At 41.6% G+C, this 26,274-nt stretch overlaps 1 long non-coding RNA gene across 1 annotated transcript in view; it reads right to left on the bottom strand.

Annotated features, from left to right (window-relative positions):
* Positions 1–574: 574 nt before the first annotated feature.
* LOC143363113 (uncharacterized) overlaps positions 575–26,274 on the bottom strand; it is a 41,721-nt gene continuing 16,021 nt past the window's right edge. The window contains exon 3 of the long non-coding RNA XR_013083735.1: positions 575–624. This is a non-coding gene — a long non-coding RNA (uncharacterized LOC143363113). The remainder of the gene's footprint in view (positions 625–26,274) is intronic.

Genomic DNA, 26,274 nt, shown 5'->3' on the forward strand with positions numbered 1-26,274 from the left:
GTAATAAAAATACTGGTGAACAATGTTGAAGGGGGATGATTCTGGGAAACCGTGGGCTCCTCCGTGGGCTCCTCCGTGGGCTCCACCGCGGGCTCCTCCGTGGGCTCCTCCGTGGGCTCCTCCGTGGGCTCCTCCGTGGGCTCCTCCGCGGCCTCCTCCGCGGGCTCCTCCGTGGGCTCCTCCGTGGGCTCCTCCGTGGGCTCCTCCGTGGGCTCCTCCGTGGGCTCCTCCGTGGGCTCCTCCGCGGGCTCCTCCGCGGCCTCCTCCCACGTCGAGCCGCTTCTTTTTACGTTGGCCACGGTTTCTGTGGCGGTATTCCGCCCGCTTAATTAATTTCGCTAATTTGTTCTGAAAAATAATTTTATTATGTATAATTGTTAAGACTGTTCATTATTGATTATTCTATAGTGACTTACGTATGAATATTCATCTAATCTCGGGAGCGTCATCCCGTCCCGCGTTGCGGATGCCGTGGGCGGTGGGCCAGTGTGCCGAGCTGTTGCCGGCATCGCGATGCGGGAGGCGGTGGGCGGTGTTGTCTCGCCGACCCTTATTGGGATCCTTGATCCCCGAGGTTTTGACACCGACAGCCTCTCAAATTTGGCAACAGTAGGTTCCATTATTCTGGAAAAGAAAAAAAAATTATGTTATAAGATTATCGAAGGAGTAAAATGTATATATGTTGCAACGAGACGTATGTGTCTCGTTGCGAGTCGTTCTGTACCTTAACCCGCACCAATCACCGGTGCGGGCTAGCCGCGCGCCAATCCGCGGAATCCAGCCCGAGCGCGGACCAATCGCCGTGTACCGAAGATTCGCGAACGAGCACACGAGGTCCGCGTTCGGGCTATAAAGATCGCGACGGAACCAGCCGAAGCCGGAGTTGGTCTGGAGCAGCTCTCGGGTGAACACCCGGGCCCAGATCCTCTCGCAGCCGCGCCAGATCGTGCTAGCCGCGGTATACCATCGGGCGAACACGACGAGGCGCTGGAATCGGCAGAACGTAAGTGGGTTTACGTCCCCTACGCGAAACCGAGACCGCGACCAGGATTCTGGGAGGCAGTCGATCACCGGCTTGCTCTTGTCAGGGCACCGAGGATACGACACTCCCGGACCGTCATCCCTACCACCCGGACCTGTTCCCGCGTCCCGCTCTCCCCTCAGGGATCCAGCGTCACGCTCCGCAAGTTAGTCGTCGATCGGCCGCAGCAGCGTGTGGAGCTCGCCTCTCGGTATACTACCGGAGACGAGCGCCCTCGCCGGTTTCGGGCCGTAGGCATTAGGTTTACGTCTGTGCCTACGTGCTCGAGCCGCGGTCGGGCGGGGACGACGGGTGGGGTGTTCCGCGGATTCCTTACCCTCTCCTCTCCGCGCCCCGCGTGCCCAGCCCACCAGGAAACCAAAGTCGATTCACTACCGTTCGCTGGGCCGCGGTGGAAATAACATCTCGAGGATCGGGAGAGCTCGGGATCGCGCCGAGAGCGCCCGACTAAGACACCGCATTAGCGAGCACGACTCGCCCGCGCTCCCCGCGCACCGCGTTCTCTATACGCGCCGCGACCGTACCCGAACCGCGCCGAGGGCGTCCGACGGCAGGCACCGTTCCAGCGAGCACGTCTCGCCCGCGTCGAGTATTTCCCGCGTACAATATCGAAACCGAAAACCGTGCCGGCGTCCCGCGGTTGCCATAGGTTAGTTTTCTCGTAGGCTAAGTAGGATAATTAAAGATAAGCTACCCGCGTCGGACTCCACCGTTACGGTCCATTGATTTCTGGTTATTAAACTGTTGATAGGCCAGGGGAGAGGCAACCGGCCATCGCCAGCCCACCGCCGGACCGTCGGGAAATCCGGGCGGATAACCAACGGACCGCTCCGCGTTTTGTTCTATATTTAACCTTTATTCCTTTTGCATTAATTAACGTCTTTTCGAATAATGAATTAGTTTTGTTTTCTATCTACACAGACTGAATTATTAGACCACCTCCTCCTCCCTCCCCGACGAACCCTGGTCGCTGAGCGAATCCAGGGGAGGGCCCGCGCGCCTCACTCGCGCCTCTACGCGAGCGAGACGCTACCGTTACAATGTAAAAAAACGTTTTATAGCGTCCAGAAGAAAACTAATATACAAATGAAATAATAGTTGATTTGATTCGTTGGACGCGTGTTATGGTGTTGTGTAGAATTTGGAAGTGTGCGAGAACGGTTTTTTCGTGACCGTATCGGATTCGTGAACAAAGATTCTAAGTGACTGCAGGTGTGTAATAATTCGAAAGAATCGGGTACATAATCGTTGGGATGGGTCGGAAATCCACGGGGTGGAGACGTATCAGTGAAGAGCAAAATTGAATCAACACCGTTTTGAACAGCATTCACACCAAAAGACTTGAGTGTTTTCGAGAAGCTACAAGGATTATTTTATTAGTCGAAGATGTAGGAAAAGTTACATTTTACAACGTTTTTATCTGGGCCTCTATTGGAACTTCAAAAAATGTGTTCCATTAACTCGAACAAATTATATCCATGCTGAAAATGTTATCGATATTTGTCAATTATAAGTCGAATTCGTTAAAAATTGCAATTTTTCCCAAACGTTTATAACTCGTAAACGAAGGAAAAAACCAATATCATAGGTTTCATTGACTAAATTTCCAGCATCGATACAGTTTATTCGAGTCAATGAAACATATTTTTTTAAGTTTCAATATAGGCACAGATAAAAGAATTGTAAAATTCAACTGTAACGATTTCAAATGAAATCACAGTTCAAAATTTTTTTGCACCGAATTATTGCACACCAGCAGTCACTCACAATCCGATACGATGCCGAACAAAACATTCTCGCACACTTCCAAATTCTACACAACACTATAACACTTCACCACGCGTTCAACGAATCAAGTTTATTCGCGTAGTAAATAAAGAAAAAAAATCGACATTCAAATTGACTGACAAACGTTTCTTCACCTATATTCGCGATAGATAGACTTTCTAATACTTACGTTGTTTTCCCTACTGAAGTCAAGCTCGGAATGAGCCTTCGGTCCCAGCGTCGAGCACGGGGGATCCACCGATTTTCATGAAAATGCACCGGTCGGTCACGAAAGATCGCACCTCCCCTTCGTCTTTCGAATTTCCCGCGACCGCTGGCCGCGGCACGAAGGTCGAAATTCAAATCATTGCCATATGTTTCAAAGCTTGGGCTTTCTGGTGGACTACCAGGAGGGGGTGCGAAAAAACTGAAAGATGCTGTTTACTGACGAAGAGAGACGCGTTCGGTCGTGAAAAAATCTCCGTCAGTAATTGTTCAAAACGCGATATTTATTTCTCATTTTTTCCTTCTTATTTTTATTCTACTGTATTCCATTCTATTCTATTCTATTAAATTTTATTCTATTCTATTCTATTCTATTATATTCCACCTCATTATATTATAATAAAATTACAAAAATTGTGACAAAAAACGACGAATGTGCATCATCCGCGTCGCTACGACATGTGAGGGAGAATGCAACAGGAAGGCTTCGTCTTTCCAGCAGAAGATTGAGTGTAAAACGAAAATTGAGGGAAACGTGAGTATAAATTTGTATTATTATGTCTAGCTTGTATTTGGTAATTTTACCACCCACGCAAAAATCTGAAAAAATCGGAACCACTGTTTTTGGTGATACCCTTCGATACAAGTAAAACGAAGAGTGCATAACTTTCCAACATGTGAAAACATTTTTTAAACATTACTAGAAAAATAGCCGTTTCATTTGTAGTGGACCTTTTACTATAAAAGACTGTAGGCCATAAAACATCTGCGTGCCAAATGCGAGTAGGTACGTCCGAAAACATTCATCGCGGTCATTTCGCAGGCAAGAAGGGATTTTTCCTGATACCTGGTCGTTCTCATATTTTTTTCGCGCGCAGCACAACGTCCAAAGGCCCAAAAGCCGGCCAAGAAAACATTGGAAACCTTTTCAAAAGAAAACCGTGCGCAAGGGTTTTTGAGGTCGCTGGACACGAATATGTTAATTTAACATTTTAATCAATAATTTAATTTTCATTAATTGATTTTTTTATTTTGGTCGGATAACATGATTTTTCTTTTATGACAGTGTACATTTGAAACTATGTACATGCTGATGCATGGTCACGCAAGCAATTTTAATTAAGTAATAACTTTCAATCGCAAGATTGTCCTCCAAAGTGTACACATTTGACACAATAGGAAGAAACAAGCATTACAGTTCGCAGTATTTGACTGAAGAAAACATAATAAAAATATGATTTCACAATGTTAAAATTAATTTGTAAAGTTGTTCGTTGTGGTTTGAAGAAAATGACATCGCAACTCAAATGAACAATATTCGTAATTTCGAAAAATTGTCCTATGGCCGGCTTTCGGGCATTCTCGCACACTCTGCGCAGTGGCGTGCGATGATTTCCGTGCATTATTCCTTTCGTTATTTCCTAACTCGTGGTGATCTGGACTTTGTCAGCCAGGTCTGTCCTGCTCAGGTACACGTGTTTCCATATTTTATGGAACCCAGCCTTATTTGCGCCAATTTGCTTTTCCCCGTCGAAGGACCCGAAATGAGAGAGCACTTGAGATTGCCATAAACCTCTCCCCCCCCCCCCCCGTACCAGGCCGAGAGGACCGGGCATGATAATTCGTTGGTTTCGTCTCTGGCAGAGTTGGGCAAAATATTTATCTAAATAAAAATTTCGAATAACGAATAAAAGATAAAAATATTTGTATTCGTTATTCGAAGGTTCGAATTAAAAAAGTATCTTTATTCGACGAGTATCGAATAAATAATTCTATTCCACGAGAATGTATCCGACGAATAAAGTTACTTTTCTATTCAAAGCGGATTTATTCGAACTTCGAATAATTTTTCCATCTTTTATCTGTATCTTTTATTCGAAGGCTTCGAATTGTAGTGACCGTAATCAGGAAGGCTAAGGGTTCTAAAGAGGTTCTAAAGATTTCGTACACGTGTTGGCTTTGGTGCGTCTTTATTTGAACTGCCGATTCATACGATCGGTCCTGGCGTGTCGGGAGGTCCGCGCCCTCTCGACACGCGTCAACCAATACATATCGGTTACCGACTGCTGGTGCTATATACTACAGTTCGTCCATCCTGACAACATGATTGCCCTCAATCATCGGTTCACGCAGAAAACACAAACATCTTATTGTCTACAAGAACCTCATTAAATTAAAATATAACTTTGATTAACATACACATTCCTTTCGCATGAATGAACAAAATAAAATTTCTCGTTTAACATAAAAATAATCTAATGTTCAGTAAACTTGCACTCTAAACCTAAATCTAAATTAAAACGTAAAATTAAATAATCATTTTCTTAACAAACTTTTTCCAACGATAATACACTTAAACTAATCCGGATCACCTTTAATCCATGGTCTCATATTTTCGACAGAACAAGTTCCTTCATAAGGCATTTGAGTTAACTGGTTATTTTCAGGATCACATACAATATAACGGTCATGGTCTAATACACATTTCACTACATAGGGTCCTCTATACTTAGGTAATAATTTCTTCTTCACACCCGCAGTTGTATCTACATTTTTTATCATCACATAGTCGCCTAATTGATATTTTGTTGGTTTTTTACGCTTCTTATCATAGTATTTTTCATTATACGCATTACTCGCTTGAATTCTCTCGCCTGCGCTTTGCCTAATACTATTTAGATCTCGATATTCGTTCTTTCTCTCTTCAAGAATTTCGCGTAAATCATCACTACATTGTCCTAACTGATTAGTTCCGAAAAAGAGTCTAGCCGGTGTATCTCCAATTGATCGGTTTATCGAATTATTTAACGCAAATTCTGCCTGCACTAAAACGTTATCCCAGCTACGAGATGTTTCAGTAAGTTTCGCCAAAATCGGTGTCAATGACCGATTTATCCGCTCGATCTGACCGTTTGCGTGTGGTGTGGCAGTCGCAATAAGAACATGCTGTATACTATTCGCTGCCATAAATTCTTTAAATTTTTCGGACGTAAACGCTTTACCTCTGTCTGATACAATTTTCTTTGGTTTACTATAATTCGAAAAATAAGATTTCAAATGTCGTATTACTTCATCAACGCCTGTACTAACGGTTGGATAAAATTTAACAAATTTCGTGAACGCATCAATGATTTCAAAGATATGTTTCTGGCTGTGTTTAGTTCTTTCCAACGGACCATAATGGTCGATGTGGATGCACTGGAAAGGTAAATTTCCTTTTTCCGGGCAATGTAACTTCCCTTCAATCTTATTTGCAACTGTCGCGAATGTTATGCATTTTAAACAATTTGAAATATGGTTTTTTACTTTATCTTTTATACAGGGAAACCAATATACTCTACATATATATTCTACTGTCTTATTCATACCCTGATGAGCAATTTCTTCATGGCTTGCACGTATTACATTTTCCTCCATGGATGATGGAACGTAAAATAACAATCTACCATTCGCTTTACGATATACTAAACCGTTACTTAATTCAAAAAATCTATCCTCCTCTTGTTCTAATTTAGATCTGATCTTATTAATTTCCGGGTCTAAATTTTGTAAGATTTCTAAATTTCTCTCAAAACTATTTTCCGTAATAACTAGTATACTATACATACGACTTAATGCATCGGCATGCTGCATTCGCTCGCCTTTTCTATGCTCCAATACATAATCATAATTTCGCAATATAAGTGACCATCTAAGAATTCTAGGATTAACCTCTTTTCGCTCCAAAGTTAACTTTAAGCTATTGCAGTCTGTGACAATAGTAAACCGTATGCCCTGTAAGTATATTCTGAATCGTTCCAGAGAATAAATAATCGCTAATGCCTCCAATTCGAAGCTGTGATATCGTGATTCTATTTGCGTTGTGCGCTTACTAAAATAACAAATAGGGTGAAATTTATTATCCGATTGTTTCTGTAAGAGCACTGAACCAAATCCTGAAGAACTTGCATCGCAGTGCAATTCTGTATTAGCTGTTGGTGAATAAATACATAAAACTGGTTCGGATATCATTAACTGTTTCAAACTTTCAAAAGATTTCAGAGCTTCATCATCCCATTTGAATTCCGTTTTTGATTTTAACAACTCATAAAGAGGCTTCGAAATATGTGCAAAATTTCGAATAAATTTTCGAAAGTATGAAATTAAACCCACGAAGCTCTGCAATTCGCGGAACGTTCGCGGTATTGGATAATTTGTCACTGCATCTACATGCTCGGTACTCGGTTTAACACCGTTGGCACTAATTCTATAGCCTAAATAAGTAATTTCAGTAAATAAAAATGTGCATTTTTCTAATCGTAACTCTAAACAATTTTCCACTAAAACAATCAACACTTCCTTCAAAATCTCTAAATTTTCTTCTATCGTTTTCGTTGCAATCAATAAGTCATCGATATAAATTAAAATCTTTCCTTGATCCAATAACGTACGAAAAGCTGCACTTACAAATCGCATGAAAAAAGAGGGTCCATTTGTCAATCCAAATGGCATTCGAACGTACTCGAATTGACCCATAAAAGTAACGAAAGACGTATATGGTATAGATTGCTCTTTCAATTTAACATGGTGAAACGCATCTTTTAAATCTAGTCGTGTGAAATACTGTTTATCGCGAAGTTCATCAATTTGATCATCGATTCGCGGAATTGGGAAATTGTCTCGTAATGTTATTTTATTTATCTCTCGATAATCCACTGCCATACGAATTTGTCCATTCTTCTTTTTGACTAGTACAATAGGACTGCTATACTGTGATGTACTTGGACGTATTATCTTTCTTTCCATTAAATTGCGAATAATATTCTGAACCGCTGTTTTTTCGAGGTACGACAAACGTCTAGGATTATAATAAAACGGTTGATGGTTTGGTTTAATCGAAGTTCCATTTCTAATTGAGTTTTTGGCGTTTCCGGCCTCTCAGGTTTTACGTAATAATTATCCATAATAGCATGAACTTTATCTTTAACGTCCCAACTAATACTATTGTTCACATTAGTCTCAAGCGATTGTACAGAATCCTGATCTATGTCAATAGCTAATATTTCAGGAATACCGACACTCGCCTCTCTTTCTTTCAACCGCTTCGAAATTTCAACAGTTTTTCCAAAGCTTATCCGAATATTGTCGCTCGCGATAAAATCTCTACCCAACAAGCATGCATTACTCATCGTGATCTTTGGAACAACATAAAAATTAATATAAACTTCGCAATCCTGTACTTGTACCTTTTGCAATAATCTACCTAATATAGTAATTTCGCTTTTGTTAACTCCTTCATAACGTACGGCTTCGTTATAAGGTTCAATATTTGTTCCACTAGGCAACAAATCATTATTCAACAACGATATTGGACTACCTGTATCGAGAACGGCTACTGTTTCGCTTATCTCTAATTGTATTTTAATTGTATAGGAAGGAACAATACTCAAAGTTTGTCGAACTAAATGTGTAGTAGTGTCCCCTGTTGAAGTCGCCGGTCGGTGCTTTGAACTTGTCGCTCGCTGCGGACAAACACTCTTTTGATGATCGGCCGCTCCGCAGATGTAACACGATCCCCGTTGTCGAATCGGCTTCGGGCACGATGTTTTGAAGTGTCCCACCTCATTGCAGTTGAAACACCGTGTTTCGTCCTTCGACTCGTTCCTCTGCGCCGCTGTTTTGTTTTGCGACACGACCTTCGTTGGCGCGGTGACTCGTACTGGAACATTCTTTCCCGCCTGAATATGCGTCTTCTTCGTCAGCTTACCGTAGACTTCTAATTTTGTCTTCAACTCTTTAAGAGTTTGCGCTTCATATAAGGACATTTTACGATAAGGATCATCAGGAATTCCATCCACGATATACTGTATCAATGCTTCTGCTTCAATAAAACCTCTTGACGCCAATTCCGTCATTTGCAAAAAGTATTCCTGTACTGTTTCATCCCGATTCATTCTTCTATTAGATAGCACATTATGAAGATCAGCACTGTTGACTTTTTTCGAAAATTCCTCAAGCAAGCACGACTTTAGCTTTTCCCATAACGTAAGTCCTTTTTCACTCTGCACCAGAATTTTAGCCAAGCCAATCAAACGCTTTTTGGCAAATAATAATTTCTGAATATCTGACCATCCCAATAACGTGGCATTGTCTTCGAACTCAGCAATCCAATTCTCCACTAAATAGTCATCACCACCATCGAACAGCCTAACAGAATCTTCGACGTCACGAAAGCTCAAAGTAAATTTTGATGCAATCGCACGATTTTCTACCTCATGGAATACGCTTTCCTCTTCTTCGTCTGACTCCTCTTCCGGGTCACTTCCACACAATAAATCGAAATTTGCGAGGCACCCATAAATACGTTGTGCAATTTCCTTGGATGTCCCGTTGTAACTAATTTTTAGCACGTGACAAATAGCAACTAGATCACCAAACTCCAGCTCCTTCTCTGCCCACGATACCTTGGCTTCTGCTTGTACGGATTCTTCGGGTTCTGGAAAACCTTTGAAGTCTCTTAAACGCATTCGATTTCGTCGATCACCCACTTCACCGAACACAAATTTATGAAAAGCTTTTATCGTTTTCACTGACGCCTTCGTAATCCTTTCGTCTAGTCCGGGAATTTGCCGCAAACTTTCCATCGTATCACGTAAATACTAAATACTAAAGTACGTAAAATAATTCCACAAAATTATATAAAGACACCCGAATCCAATCCCACTTCTGAAAACTGTAGTGACCGTAATCAGGAAGGCTAAGGGTTCTAAAGAGGTTCTAAAGATTTCGTACACGTGTTGGCTTTGGTGCGTCTTTATTTGAACTGCCGATTCATACGATCGGTCCTGGCGTGTCGGGAGGTCCGCGCCCTCTCGACACGCGTCAACCAATACATATCGGTTACCGACTGCTGGTGCTATATACTACAGAATAAATGTTCGAATAACTTTTGCCGAGCGCCGAGCATCAAAGACCCAGCGACGACAGACGACATACAATGTAAGCGGATGGAGAATCGCGCACGAATGAAACTTTAAACTTTTAGATTTTTCAATATATCCTCATAAAATTGTGACGAGCGTATGGAGGGGATTTTCCTGATGAGAATGAGGTCAAATTCGAGTGTAATCGAACAAGTTTCACTGATTCGTAATGTTACGATAAAAATCACAAACAAATGATGCCGTGTTTGGACTCATTTTGATCGTGAAAAGCTCTAAAACTCATTCGTATTAACAATATTGTTATTGTTTATTCTGATTAAAAATATAAAAGCATAAATTGCCAATAATGCACGATTCTCCATCCGCGTACATTGTATGGCGTTTGGCAGTCGCTGGGTCTTCGACGTTCGGCGCTCGTCGGTCCTCGTCGGGCGTCGTCGCCGTTCATTCGTCGAGCTGGCAAAAGTTATCCGAGGATTTATAGCGAATACATCCGCTTCGAATAAAAAAAATTATCTTCATTCGTCGGTTACATTCTCGTAGAATAAAATTATTTATTCGATACTCGTCGGATAAAGATACTTTTTTTATTCGAACCTTCGAATAACGAATAAAGATAAAGTATCTTTTATTCGAATCGTTATTTAAATAATTTTTTATCGAAACAATGCCCAACTCTGGTCTCTGGTGCGTGTTGAGCGCCAGTGTCGGATGACAATATGATACCTTTATTTGAAGATCTGTTCGAATAAAGTCTGATTATTTACTATTTATTTATAGAATAGAAAAATATCCGTTATATTCCAGTAATTAACTAGAATGAAATATGTTGTAGTCCATGTAACAGTTGAAGAGGTTTAGCAATAATTTCTTTTTTGCAGCTTGAGAACTATTTTTAGAAATTACAGGCGACGTTTGCAATTTCTGCCTACATTGTCGATGAACGGGCCTCGCTTGCGAATTATTATCTCCGGGACTGTTTCTCCACTTCAGCTACACTACTTTTTGTTTAATTTAGAAAGGATACGGCTGTTATAAAATAATTTTTTCGACCATGACAAGTAACTTTACAATGTAGGAAACTGTAAACAAATTCCTCTTTTGCGTTTTTTTCCGATGATGAGCCAGTGATTCACATGTTGGAAAAAATATGGTCACATTCCCTGAAGTTTCCCCTTCAAAATGAACCCTTCAGAAGAATGGAGAATTCTGATTGATTACGTATACATGTTAGTTTGTATGTGAATTGAATATGTTCTACAAGAAAGGTGTCATTGCTCAATGAAAACCACGAGAAGGTGGTGATTATTTACTTGACAATTAGGGTTTCATAAAATATACTTCAAAACCAGAATTTCGTGTTGTCGGCTTTGCAGTCTGCGAGGTACTGTCTGCAAAATATATGTCTAAATAAAAACTTCAAATAACGAATGAAAGAAAAAAAAAATTTGATTCGTCATTCGAAGGTCATATCGTCGATTTGGGAGTTCTAGTCTTAGAATTGGAAAAAGGGTGACACGTTTTTTGAAATGTCTGTAAAATCAACAATTTGTAAGAGATCGAAAAATCCTTTGAGATTCGGTCACTAAACACCACATAGAAAGAATAAAAGCCGAAACATTACTACAACAGGGATGACCCATAGTTCTCGAGGTAAAAATAGGGGCATTTAGTCGTAAACGAAGTCTGCTGGTATTGCGGAGCGCACCACTCACCTACCTGAAACGGGGACACCCCGCGTCCTTTTCCAGCTCATTGTGAAGCCAATGTTCAATTCTCCATCCTTCTAAAGGGGTCATTACGAAGGGGAAACGTTTTTAGTAGATACTTTTATGGTTTTACTTTTCTGACTTTATAATGTAATGAAGAAAGGGTGATCCGTTTTTTAACACGTCTATTTAAAATCAACATCGAGATGTCTCATCACACAAACGTAATAGTAGCTTGTTCGAAATCCGGAAAATCACAGGAAATTTATAAAATTTAATATATAATTATTATATAAAAATCGATTGAAAATATAAATACATAACGATAAAACATAATAAAATAAAAAAAAAAATGCGTTAGTAGGCAGGATTTGAACGCCGGTCGGCCGGGTGAAAGCTTGGCACGCTACCGTCGCGCCACAACAATTTTTGTAGTGTACATAAAATACGGCATGACATAGACGATATATATAAATATACATATATATAATAGTATACATATATTATTACATTTATGCGCTTCGTGGCACAAAAAGAGCTGCTTTAAATTTCATTCAAATGAGATTTGAATATAATTTTCTTTCTGCCAGGAAGTAAATGCCGGCAAATTTTCAAGAAGTCCTGGTAATATATATAAAATTATTATAATGTTAAGAATAAATTGATTTAATTTAATATACATCAAATGATTTCATTAGCTTTTGCATACACGTGACCGCCATTCGAGTTTCATTCCAGAGATATTAGCGAAAAACTGCAGAGGTAATGTGACAACGAGTCCTGCGTATATCTACGCGCCCGTGGCAATGTATGTGTTAGCATGTGTTGGTTGGCTGAATCGGGCTCACGAGGCAGGAATCAGTTTCACGAAACGCTTGTACATTTACGGTTTTGATGACATGGCAACAGTGAGGCGAAGGATTATATGTGGCAACCATGTCTAGTCGCTAGCTTTCTCTCTTAATTTTCGTTTCTCTCTTCCGCTACTACTCAATCTTCTTACCATCCTCAATCGGCATTTCATATATACTTTTTTACCGATATGTCGTAGACGCGACGTAGTTCCACAAAAAAATTTTAACCATTCCACAATGAGTTTTCCCTACTGACCGTTCGAGGACCGTTCAAGAATTGGCGTGACAGTCAAGGTCAAATTCCTGCCGGCCCCCTTAAAAAGGAATATTTTGTCGCTGGTAAAGGGCTCATTCGAAAGAGGAAGGTTCAATCTAATGCGGGCTGGTCATGAGCTGACGAGATTATGGAGATATTTAGAAATATGAGCGTTAGAAGTAGGCCAAACCACCGACGATATATATATAAAGACTGCCAGCCTTACGGGAGAATGTGTCGCTCGAAAAACACGGTGTTTTCTACCGCCATCTAGGATAGATTTTGGCTGGAGTAAGAAACAGAAGGTCAACGACGGTATCTCGTCGGTGCAGAAGACCACGAAGGAAATTCTCGTCGGTGAGAAGGTGAATCATCACGGAACCATATCGATTATCAAATGTTACATTCTCCGCCAAACGTATTCAAATTAAACAGATATTTTTTTTTAGTGTTGCTTTTTAAGATTTAAAATATTAAAAGTAAAAATAATATCAAAGACGAAAAATTCGTAAAAATATTTTACGTAAGAAATGATTAAAGCATAATTTTAGGAAAATCAATTTCTACTTCAAATTTCATATGAGGTACCTTAATTTGTAATTTAAAAATATTTCATGAACAAGCATTATTTCCTTACACTTTTTTTATAGATAATTGTTCCAAGAATCGATCTGTGCGAACAGAAATATGTTGAAAACCAGAGTAGCGTTTATTTAACGTACTATTCCGAATAGTATAGAGTTTGAGAGAGAATCACGTGGATGAATTAATATAATATAAAATAATATAATTGTAGGAGCAAAGATGGGCAAATTTTTATTGAAATAGACATTTCAAACAGCGAATAAAAGATAAAAAAATTATTTGTTACGCGTCAAATAAAAATAATTATGTTATCTCTATTCTACACGTAATGAACTTATTCGATGAATAAAGATTTTTTTTTAAAGACCGACCAACAGCCTACAATGTAAGCAGATGGAGAATCCAGCATTATTGGCAATTTATGCTTTTATGTTTTTAATCAGAACAATATTGTTAATAGGAATGAGTTGTAGAGCTTATCCCGATGAAAATGAGTCCAAACACGACATCATTTGGACTATCTTTAATAAGATTGTAATTTTTATTGTAACATTACGTATCAATGAAACTTCTTCGATTACACTCGAATTTGACCTCATTTTCATCGGGAAAATCCCTTCCATTCGCTCGTCACAATTTTATGAGGATATATTGAAAAATCTAAAAGTTTAAACTTTCATTCGTGCGCGATTCTCCATCCGCTTACATTGTATGTCGTCCGTCGTCGCTGGGTCTTTGAAGCTCGGCGCTCGGCAAAAGTTCGCTTCAAATAAAAATTATCTTTATTCGTCGGATAAATTCTCGTCGAATAAAATTATTTATTCGATACTCGTCGAATAAAGATACTTTTTTTATTCCAACCTTCGAATAACGAATAAAGATAAAGTATCTTTTGTTCGAATCGTTATTTATATAATTTTTTATCTAAATCAGGGCTGCTTAAGGGGGCCGGCAGGTCGACTCTGTGTAACCACACACATACATGAAATCCATATACGTATATGAACTTGCAAGGGTCAAAATGTTGACAAATTGACGCTTCAATATCGCAATGAGCAGTTTAAAAGTGGTCACTTGGGTTTCCTAAAAGTCCAATCTAGGTCTGTCCAGAGCCCAAATTGCGAATTTCTACCTCATCGTCGAGTAATTTGTAATATTCGGCAGAAATCTCGCTTTCTGAAGCAAGGATGACGTCACAAGATGGCTGCCGCAGAGAGATTCTCTTAATTTCGAGAGATTTAGTGTTCGTATCGAAAAAACGCTCTGGACAGACATAGCAAAGACATGTACGAACACGGTGGTATGCATTTTTAATTGATTACTTACTTATTTAAGGCGTAAAATGTCTAGAAAAAAACGCACCATTTCGCGGTTCCGCTTACTAGCGCCCCGGTCTCCCCGCGGCAAACACTGTACCTTGCGATAGAATACGGTCGATAATGCAGGTCGATATTACAGGTTTACATATGTACGATATGTATGCTGCCGAATATTGCAAATTACTCGACGATGAGGTAAAAATTCGCAATTTGGGCTCTGGACAGACGTAGATTGGACTTTTAGGAAACACAAGTGACCAGTTTTAAACTACTCATTGCAAAATTGAAGCGTCAATTTGTCAAGATTTTGACCCCTGCACGTTTCGCTACGCATCTCGTAACGTCACGCTTGCTTCGAACGCCTCGCGACTGGCAGTATGCTGCCGAATATTGCAAATTACTCGACGATGAGGTATAAATTCGCAGTTTGGGCTCTGGACAGACGTAGATTGGACTTTTAGGAAACACAAGTGACCACTTTTAAACTGCTCATTGCAATATTGAAGCGTCAATTTGTCAAGATTTCGACCCTTGCACGTTTCGCTACGCATCTCGTGACGTCACGCTTGCCTCGAACGCCTCGCGACTGGCGGTATGTTGCCGAATATTGCTAATTAATCGACGATGAGGCAGAAATTCGCATTTTGGCCTCTGGACAGACCTAGATTGAACCTTTAGGAAAGACAATTGACCATTTAGAAACTGCTCATTGCAATATTGAAGCGGCAATTTGAAAATTTTCTGACCCTTGCACGTTTCGAAAGAGGCCACGACCTTCGGGTCATCGATTCTGTTGAAACTTTGCATACTTATAGATCTCGTTGTCCTGTTCACAAATATACACCATTATAGGGGCAGATACTCAATAATTTTCGCGATATTAACGATTGAAGTTTCATTATTTCCTATGTAATGCCGTATTTTTTTCTACGGTACAACAAGATTCGGTTTGGCGTGACTGCAGCGTACCAAGTTTTCAACCGGACGACCAGTGTTCAAATCCTGTCTACTAACGTATTTTTTTTAATTTCATTATGTTTTATCATTGTATATTTATAATATCAATTTCACTTCAAAGTACCGATTTAATTTTGATAAAATATAGCAGGCCGAAGGTCGTGGCTTCGCCTTAGCATCTCGTGACGCCACGCTTGTTTCGAACGCCTCGCGAAATTCACATTTTGGCCTCTGAACCAGAATAACCAGAGGGTTATCAAATCATTTCAACGGAAAAATTGTGATTTCATTAGTTTCTTTTCGCAGAAATCGATTCTTTCCAAAATCCTGAGGTGACAGACAAATTTTGTGATCGGATTTGATCTCAGCGTGATAAAATCTACGAGAACAGATGTACAGAATGTCAAGAAAAATCTAACCGTGCATGGCATTGGATAAATCACAATTTTGTTTAAATATTCCAAGTTTATTTTCAAAGTTAAAACATGTTTGTACCATAGTCTCTCTATTTTTCCCTTCTTTTGCAATATTTTAACTTCTAAAAAAAAATCATAGCTCTATCTCATTTCTATCGAAAGTTCTTTGATTTTGACAGAAACTTCGTCACTTTGTCAAATATAGTGTTACGAGTATCGATATGTTACGATATCGAGACATCGCGCCGAATGGTCTTCGTTGTATCGTCGTCACTAAGACAACGCGGCTAACTTCTCGGTTTTATATATTGTAAACATATATAAAACTTTGGAAAATGCTATAAACTTTTATATATATATATGATATTATTCAAGTTTATTTTACGTTTAGTCTTTAGTTGTAAATTTGTATTTGTTTGTTTCTTAACTTCAGATTTGACATCTAAAGTAAAAAAATATGACAAATTTTGTTTAATTTTTTATGCGCTTTGTGGCATAAAAAAAGCTGCTTTAATTTCATTTTGAATATAATTTTCTTTCTGACAGGAAGTAAATTCCGACTCATTTTCTTTTTAAAAGAAGTCCTGTTAATATATGTATAAAATTATTATAATGTTAAGAATAAACTGATTCAATTTAATATAAATCAAATGATTTCCTTAGCTTTTGCATACACGTGACTGCTGTTCGAGTTTGATTTCAGAGATAGTAGCAAAAAACTGCAAAGGTAATGTGACAACGAGTCCTGTGTATATCTATGCGCCCGTGGCAATGTACGTGTTAGCATGTGTTGGTCGGCTGAATCGGGCTCATGCAGAAATCAGTTTCACGAAACGCTTGTAAATTTACGGGTTTGATGACATGGCAACAGTGAGGCGAAGATGATATGTGGCAACCATGTCTAGTCGCTAGCTTTCTCTCTCAATTTTCGTTTCTCTTTTCCACTACTTTTCAAGTCGGCATTTCATATATTCTTTTTTACCGATATGTCGTAGACGCGATGTAGTTCCACAAAAAAAATTTTAATCATTCCACAATCAGTTTTCCCTACTGACCGTTCGAGGACCGTTCGAGGATTGGCGTGACAGTCAAGGCCAAATGCCTGCCGGCCCCCTTAACTTCTTTTCTACAATCTCCTCGGAATGACAGCAAAATCGATTGAAAACAAAATTCTAAACAAATACCGAGAAATCTTGTTGTCTCATTCTGCCGCGCTTCGCCTCGCTTGCTTTCTTCGTTGCGCCCAATGCCCGCCTCCAACGTCCACCGCGTAGAGAAAAACATGAGCGAAACGGAGCACGGCAGAATGAGACAGCTACGATTCTCCTTTCCCCTGTGACTGCCTAGCTTGTGGGACGACGTCGTACGCAGTGGGGGTCTCTTGTCGAAAAAGGAAGATAGGGGAAAGAACCACGAGCGGCTCATAAGCCACTAGTTCAGCAGCCCTGATCTAAATAATGCCCAACTCTGCCTATGGCATACCAAAATGACTAGCATTCAAACGGAGAGAATATCCGTCTCCGATATAATGTTGCACGGAGAAGCGGACAGCAAAACTCGAAAACTGTCGTCGCTGAGGAGTGGAAACTTCTTTATTTTTCGTTATTTTTTTATGAAACTTTTACCAACATATTCGTGGCATTTTTCTGGTTAAAATGAAACCAAATATAATATAATTCCGATGGTATTTACTTGTGTAACAAGCGATAAAAGTTTCGAACACAGAGAATGACAGCGTATGGGAAGGAAAGAGCCGCGAAGAGTCGCGGCCGCCGGCACAGATCAAAATCCGCGTGAGCGCAGGCCTTTAAATGAAAAATTCAACTTCTTTATTATTAATTATTTTTTTATAGGACTTTCACCAATATATTTGTGGCATTATTCTGATTAAAATGATACCAAATGCGATATAATTCGGATCACATTTACACTAATTTCCCGTGAATGTAATTGTAATGGGGAGTAACTTTCATCGTTCATTACACACGTAAATATCATCGGAATTATATTATATTATATTGAAGCTTCGAATATAAAAAAGTATTTTTACACGATGGATAAATTCTCATCTAATAAAATGATTTATTCGATCCTCGTCCAATAAAGATGATTTTTTTTATTCGAACCTTCAAATAGCAAATAAATATAAAGTATCTTTTATTCGAATTTTTATTTAAATAATTTTTTATCCCAAATAATGCTCAACTCTGCGAGGGCCGCTAGCGGCGTGAAAGATTTACTTAATATTTAATTTAATTTAATTATTACAAAGAGTGTATCATGAACAAAGAGTATGCACTTGGAACTGTTACAGAAGTATGTAAGATCACCCTTTCGATGAAGTATCGAATGCGGTTTATGACACGAGCGATTGGAATCCGCTTCTTTTGAGTTTAGTGCGCACTGCATATTTAGCCTTCCTTTAATTAGTTTTGGAGGCAGATCTCTGGAAGTTGTGGATGCATTCGCTTGTTCGGTCTGGCTTGCGACTCAATAGCGATTGTTGGCGTACCATAAAACTACAGATGTGCCACAGAACACAGGTACAGGGTTGAATTGTGGAAACACTTTTGTTTTTTCAATGATTGTCACAAAAAATTGTTCTTTTTTAAATATGGGTGGTATGTACTATGGTATTGAGTTGTAAAAGAGTGTTAAACAGAGCTGCGTTGCAGCTTATAAAAAATTAGTAGAAGGGTGGAATAAAGAGTAAACTAGAATGTTTCCGAGTAAAATTATTTAAAAATAGTTCCATATGTTTTTAAAGTCATCTAGTGAAAATCTTATGGTCCTGAGGTGGAAAAAATATTCATTCATGAAAGAAAATTTTTTTTTTATTACTAATAACAGTAGCTAAATATATGAAAAAATTTAAGATAGTGTTGATGACAATAGCTCATTATTAAATTAATATTCAGGATGATCGCTTTAAAACTTCGATATGAAATTTGTATTTGTTCGAATTTTTCCGAGTTTTCCATTTTTCACAACTAGAGTTTGCAACTACAAAATTGGAAAAAAATAAAATACGTATCATTACAATTAATAATATACTTAATTTATATTAATTTGAGATTTTGTACACAAGATTTACGTGTTAGTTACATATTTCATGTAAAACAATTAAGCTGTACGTTCTAATCCTGGTTAAAAAAATAAAGTGCTTTCGGTTTTATGCTAAAAGACCGCCCGGTTCTGTTCCAGGAAAGACGGCCCGGTTCTGTGCCATGCCAAAGCGGCGATGTCACGAAAGTGGGAACGCCGAAACCCCGGGCGTGAGCACTCTCCTATCCTCTCTGCCATAGAGCTTCTGAAACCTGCGTTCGGTCTTGGGGACCTGCCGGCCGCAGCAACCCCTGGCACCTCCGTTGTGCCCGCCGATGCGTGTACGCCTGGCCCTTCTGGCTCATCGCGCCCCGTTCTAAGAACGTACGCGAAAAGAAAGTCGGTGCGCTTCATGCCGACCGCGCAAAGCAGTTGTTAACACGCGTCCGTTGCGTATGCAACACTTGTATATATAGTTTTAGTCTTATGTATTATAATTGACGCCGCTTAGTATATTAAGTTGTGTATTGTGTTGTCACGTCCGGTGGTTCGACCGCTAAAGACTAAAAGATTATCACGAAAATCCGATAATGCCACACGAGAGGTAAAACGTAGAAATAAGATAGTATAATAAGCAAATATATATAACACAAGAAATTAAAACCCTGTTAGCTCAAGCGCGCAATACCACAGCATAGCAACAAGAAATTATAGCAACTACGAAACACGCAAATGAAGATCGGTTTACATTCTGTAGCGGCCATCGGCACGTACATTTAGCAACATTTGGCGTGCAAATGGTCGAGCGAGTTTATGGAATCCGTTGTCCCACAGCTGTTTTTGAGAAAGCCGTTAGGCGTCTTAGCAGTTTTTGTTATGGCACGTATTGGCCATTAGATTTTTACCATCGGCCTCAACAGCGCGTACGGGTATCATAAACCTCGAGTTTTTCAAAGGGACCCGGAAACTAGGCAGGTAGGCGATAGCCGGCCGCGCCATGCACCGCGGGCCCGTCGGAAATCCCGCTGCATTACCGGAATTACGGGGTCGCCCCCGCGTTTAGAGAGACCGCGCCAAGGTCGGGAAGAGTCCCCGAAAAAGGTACCTGACTGGCTAAAGAGGCTAATTCAGCCCCGGCCAATCAGGACGATTCAGGGATAGGCAAAAAGCCTGGTAGAAGAAGAGAGAACAAAAACGTTTCGACCAGACAGTCGAACAGGTCTCGCGTCGCGTGTAACATAGAACTCTGTAAACGACTAGAAATAAACCAAGTTCCTGGGTCGAACACGCTGAGGAGATTTATTTAATCCAGACCCACATACCCGTACATTGGTGACACCGACGTTCGAGGAACGAGTTTTTCTAGTGCGAGTTCGCGTAGTGCAAAGGTGTTGAAAGTGCACAAGTGTCGTGAAAGCAATCATGTCCCAACCAGACGGTCTCGTACCAGGAGACGTACGCACAGCGGCCACCGAGGTGCATCGAGTGGAAATTCGCGTGCCACCTTTCTGGCCGGAACAGCCGTTAATCTGGTTTAGTCAGATCGAGGCACAATTTATCCTGAATGGCATCACAGCCGACGCGACGAAATTTTATTATGTTATGTCGCAGCTAGATGCGAAATACGCGATAGAAGTCCAAGACATTTTCACGAACCCGCCGGATAAGGACAAATATGAGACGCTGAAAAAGCAGCTAATCCACCGATTGACGGCTTCCCAAGGCAATAGGATCCGGCAGCTGCTAGAACAGGAAGAAATCGGAGACCGATCCCCCTCGCAATTCTTACGGCACATGAGGCGTCTAGCAGGAACCACTGTGTCGGACGAATTCCTGCGCACATTATGGGCAGGTAGATTGCCGAACATGACTCGGGCGATCGTGACAGCACAGGCGGACCTACCGCTTGACAAGTTGGCAGAAATTGCGGACCAAATCCACGCAGAAGGAGCTGGCCAGCCGCAGATAGCAAGCGTCACGACGGACCGTGGAACTGAGATGCTGCTCCAACGATTAGAACAATTGGAAGCGCGCATCACGGTGTTGTCTGTTTCGCGCCGTACAGAGCGTAGTGGATCTCGGTTCCGACCCAGATCGCGGTCACGCAGCAAAAGCAGGGAGCAGCAGCACTCATCACAAGGAAAAGTATGCTGGTACCACCAGGTCTTCAATGGGCGGTCGACGAAATGCCGTTCACCATGCAGCTATGAGTCGTCGGGAAATGGACCAAACCGGCACTGAACGCGGCAAGCAGTGACGGCCACAGAACCAGCCGCCTTTTCGTTACCGATGACGTAACGAAAGAGGAGTACTTGATCGACACCGGTGCAGACCTTTGCGTATACCCACGTACACGCGTTAAAGGCAGACTGGAGAAGACGTCGTACGAGATGTATGCGGCGAATGGTTCAACGATCTGTACGTACGGAGTACGTACAATAAACGTCAACCTGCGGCTTCGACGAGCGTTCCAGTGGAGGTTTATCATCGCGGACGTCGACAAGGCCATAATCGGAGCGGATTTCCTGAGCCACTATGGACTTCTTGTGGACCTGCGGAACCGTCGCCTCCTGGACCAGACTACGTCGCTGTTTTCAACCGGCAGGATCGCTGGAAGTGAGGTCGGATCAATCAAGACCATCGTAGGAAATTCGCCGTATCATCAGATCTTGGCGCAGTTTCCCGACATCACACGACCGACATCGATCCCGCGCAAGGTAAAACACGACGTAGTCCATTATATTACCACGACTTCCGGACCCCCCAGTTTTTGTAAAACGCGTAGACTTTCCGCTGATATGTACCAGGTCGCGCGAACAGAGTTCGAAGAGCTGTTAAGCCAGGGCCACATCCGTCCGTCCAAGAGCCAGTGGGCTTCGGCCCTACATATGGTGCCTAAAAAGGATAACGGATGGCGACCCTGCGGCGACTATAGAACTCTCAACGCGCGCACGATCCCGGACCGTTATCCGATCCCTCATATAGAGGATTTTTCGCGTCTACTAGCCGGGAAAACGATTTTTTCTACTTTAGATCTGGTGAGAGCGTATCACCAGATCCCGGTAAACGCGGACGATATCCCCAAAACCGCGATAACCACTCCGTTCGGATTGTTTGAGTACACCGTAATGCCATTCGGACTGAGAAATGCTGCACAAACGTTCCAACGTTTTATAGACAATGTTGTAAGAGGCCTTGACTTCTGTTACGTTTATCTCGATGACATTTTAGTGGCATCAAGAGACGAAACAGAACATAAGGACCATATAAAGCAGCTTTTCTCACGTCTGAACCAATACGGTATTGTAATCAATCCGAGCAAGTGTGTTTTCGCCGCGGCCGAGGTTAAATTCCTAGGGTATATCGTGAACAAGGAAGGCACTAGACCGTTAGCTGATAAAGTCAAAGCGATTGTAGATTTCCCGAGACCCGAGGTTGTTAAGCAACTCCGTAGGTTCCTCGGAATGATCAACTTTTATCGGAGGTTCATACCTAACGCGGCATCGGTACAGTCACCACTTAATCGGTTGCTTTGCGGTCGCAAAGTTAAAGGAAACGCTCCGATTGAGTGGTCGACAGACGCGGAAAAAGCTTTCCAAGCGTCGAAGGAAGCTTTGGCAAACGCGGCATTATTAGCGCATCCGTCGGGTCACGCGCATCTCGCGATAATGGTTGACGCGTCGGATTTCGCGTTAGGCGCAACGTTGCAGCAGCGGGAAGAAGGTTCGTGGAAACCTTTAGCTTTCCACACGAAAGCCTTGTCTCCCGCGCAACGTAACTACAGCGCGTACGATCGCGAATTATTAGCCGTCTATGCCGCGGTAAAGCAATTCCGACATGCTGTCGAAGGCCGCAAGTTCACGGTATACACCGACCATAAACCGCTGGTGTTTGCATTTAGTCAAAAGTCGGACAAATGCACACCCCGGCAGTTTAGGTACCTAAATTACATAGGACAATTTACGACCGACCTGAGACATATCAGCGGTAAAGACAATGAGGCGGCAGACGCTTTGTCTCGAATAGAGTCCGTAACCGCATCGTTAGATTACGATGATTTAGCGAGGTCACAAGTAACGGACGAAGAATTGAAAGATCTTCTGACCGCGTCTGACACCTCATTGGAACTAAAACGCATAAAATTAGTAAATAGCGCCACTCAGATCTATTGCGACATTTCGACCGGAAATGTCAGACCATTTGTGACAAAGCCTTTTCGACGTCAGGCGTTTTTATCCGCACACGCGCTTTCGCACCCCGGAATTAAAGCCACGGTGCGATTAGTAAAAGAACGTTTCGTGTGGCCGTCGATGGAAAAGGATTGTCGCGAATGGTCCCGACGTTGCATCGAGTGCCAACGCGCTAAAGTAAGTAGACATACAACGAGCCCTATCGGTACCTTCGCGTTGCCATCCCCTAGGTTCGAGCACGTGCACATCGACCTAGTGGGGCCATTACCGATTTCGCGCGGGAATAGATATTGTTTAACGTGTGTAGATCGTTTTACGCGATGGAAAGAAGTTTTCCCGATCGAAAACATAGAGGCCGAAACCGTCGCGAGAGCGTTCGTTGCTGGATGGGTTGCACGATTCGATACGCCTTTAAGGGTCACTACCGACCAGGGGAGACAATTCGAGTCTCAACTATTTAAGCAGCTCAGCGTCCTCCTAGGCACGACGCATTTACGCACGACTGCATATCATCCAGCAGCGAACGGCTTAGTGGAACGTTTCCATAGACAGCTAAAAGCAGCGATAAAATGCCACGGCGATGAGCGTTGGTCGGATGTACTCCCCGTAGTTCTGCTGGGCATCCGAGCAGCATATCGCGCAGATTTAGAGGCATCGGTCGCCGAATTAGTATACGGCGAAAAAGTAAAGTTACCGACGGAATTTTTTTCCAACAGAAAGGGAAATAACACGGAACCGGTAGAGTTAGTGAAGAAGCTCCGCGAACATTTTCGTCATGTAAGACCGGTCGCGGGATCGCGACATGCACAAAAGAAAATTTTCGTTTTCAAAGACTTGTCCACGGCATCACACGTGTTCGTGCGAGTAGATGCGACAAGAAGCCCCTTAGATAACCCGTATGAGGGACCGTTCCCTGTTATTTCCCGTTCGCAGAAAACGTACGTCATTCGACTTAGAGGTAGGGATGCGACAATCTCCATAGATCGACTCAAGCCGGCGTACACCTTTGATAATAACGACCAGGTACAAACCCATGCGCAGACGTCCTTACCTACCGACAATACCGTGACAGAAGACAATAACCCACCTTCCGTACGAGAACCGATACGGACGCGTTCAGGTAAACAAGTCTCCAGAACGTTTACAGGTTGGTCGGTAGGTCAGTTTTATTGTACATAGATAAACAATGTATATAGTAGTGTATATAGATAAGTTGTTTAGTAAGTTTAGCCGTTATTTAGAATAAGTAAGTATAATAGGACGTTTGCACTGGCAGGGGGGTGATATAGCGGCCATCGGCACGTACATTTAGCAACATTTGGCGTGCAAATGGTCGAGCGAGTTTATGGAATCCGTTGTCCCACAGCTGTTTTTGAGAAAGCCGTTAGGCGTCTTAGCAGTTTTTGTTATGGCACGTATTGGCCATTAGATTTTTACCATCGGCCTCAACAGCGCGTACGGGTATCATAAACCTCGAGTTTTTCAAAGGGACCCGGAAACTAGGCAGGTAGGCGATAGCCGGCCGCGCCATGCACCGCGGGCCCGTCGGAAATCCCGCTGCATTACCGGAATTACGGGGTCGCCCCCGCGTTTAGAGAGACCGCGCCAAGGTCGGGAAGAGTCCCCGAAAAAGGTACCTGACTGGCTAAAGAGGCTAATTCAGCCCCGGCCAATCAGGACGATTCAGGGATAGGCAAAAAGCCTGGTAGAAGAAGAGAGAACAAAAACGTTTCGACCAGACAGTCGAACAGGTCTCGCGTCGCGTGTAACATAGAACTCTGTAAACGACTAGAAATAAACCAAGTTCCTGGGTCGAACACGCTGGGGAGATTTATTTAATCCAGACCCACATACCCGTACAATTCCGAAAAGCCAATAACAATGGCATCACGCCATGCTGAGTAACGAGGAAAAGATGCCGACTCCTTAGTAAGAAGACCCTGACGACAAGGAACCGACCAGTCAAGAGAAAACTAAAATATGCAAGGTGGACACTTTTGGGTCAGCATTCTGGGAAACATTGAATTGGCCATCTTATAAATAGGGAGACCAACCCCTCAAAAGTCAGTACAAATCCAACAATCGTAAACCAATAAACTCGCGCTAATTCGGCCCGCTAGTAAAAATCGGAAAATTGTCGTAAATCGAAAAGTCGTGATACCGCGCAACTGGGCAGTATTCACCAGTGATTCGAATCAAGGCGGACATTACATCTACCTCACCGCCCGAAGAGTTACACCTCGGTAATATCATCACTACTATTGTTACCATTGTCTTTGTACCAACACGATTTGTACCCTCCCTTGTATATGCGTTCTTTGTAAGCAACCTCTGTAACCTCATAATAATCTGATTCAGTTCCTAATCTTGAATAAATTATAAGTTGTTTGTTATAAAAAGGGGTTCAACCTTCATTTAAACAATCCTCAATTACCCGAACCGTAGCCGGTGAATGCAGGTAGGTTCGAAACTGCGTCCTATCCCCTAAAATTGTAATTCAGCCCACTTGGGACGTAACAATACAGTTAATTAATTTATTTTTTATTAATTTGACAAAAATGGAAATTTATTTATTTATTGTTTTATTAATTAATTAATTAATTATTTGTTTTTAATTAATAAATTTATTTACTTATTTTTTATTAATTGACCCTTATGTTACGTATGGAGAAGTTTCCTCCACTTTCATTTCGATTAGAAGCTCTAATCTCTTTTCTGAGAACGAAAAGTCCCTTTCGAATCAAGTGACTAACCTTATAGATTCCGTTAGATCGGTGAATATTCTATTTGGCATTCAATAATTCTTCTCTGACCCCGCATTGCCAGTGCGTCAAAACCGTGCAATATAGGTAAACATATTCAATTGTAAACCATCCTTAAACTCATTCGCGACACAGACATTTGTAACAGAACTTATTACAGAATATATGTGTCTTGTTGTAAAATCGTGAAATCTATAAACCCTTAATTATTGCCTAATATCCTA

Source organism: Halictus rubicundus, unplaced genomic scaffold (genome assembly GCF_050948215.1).
Source record: "Halictus rubicundus isolate RS-2024b unplaced genomic scaffold, iyHalRubi1_principal scaffold0022, whole genome shotgun sequence".
NCBI lineage: Eukaryota > Metazoa > Arthropoda > Insecta > Hymenoptera > Halictidae > Halictus > Halictus rubicundus.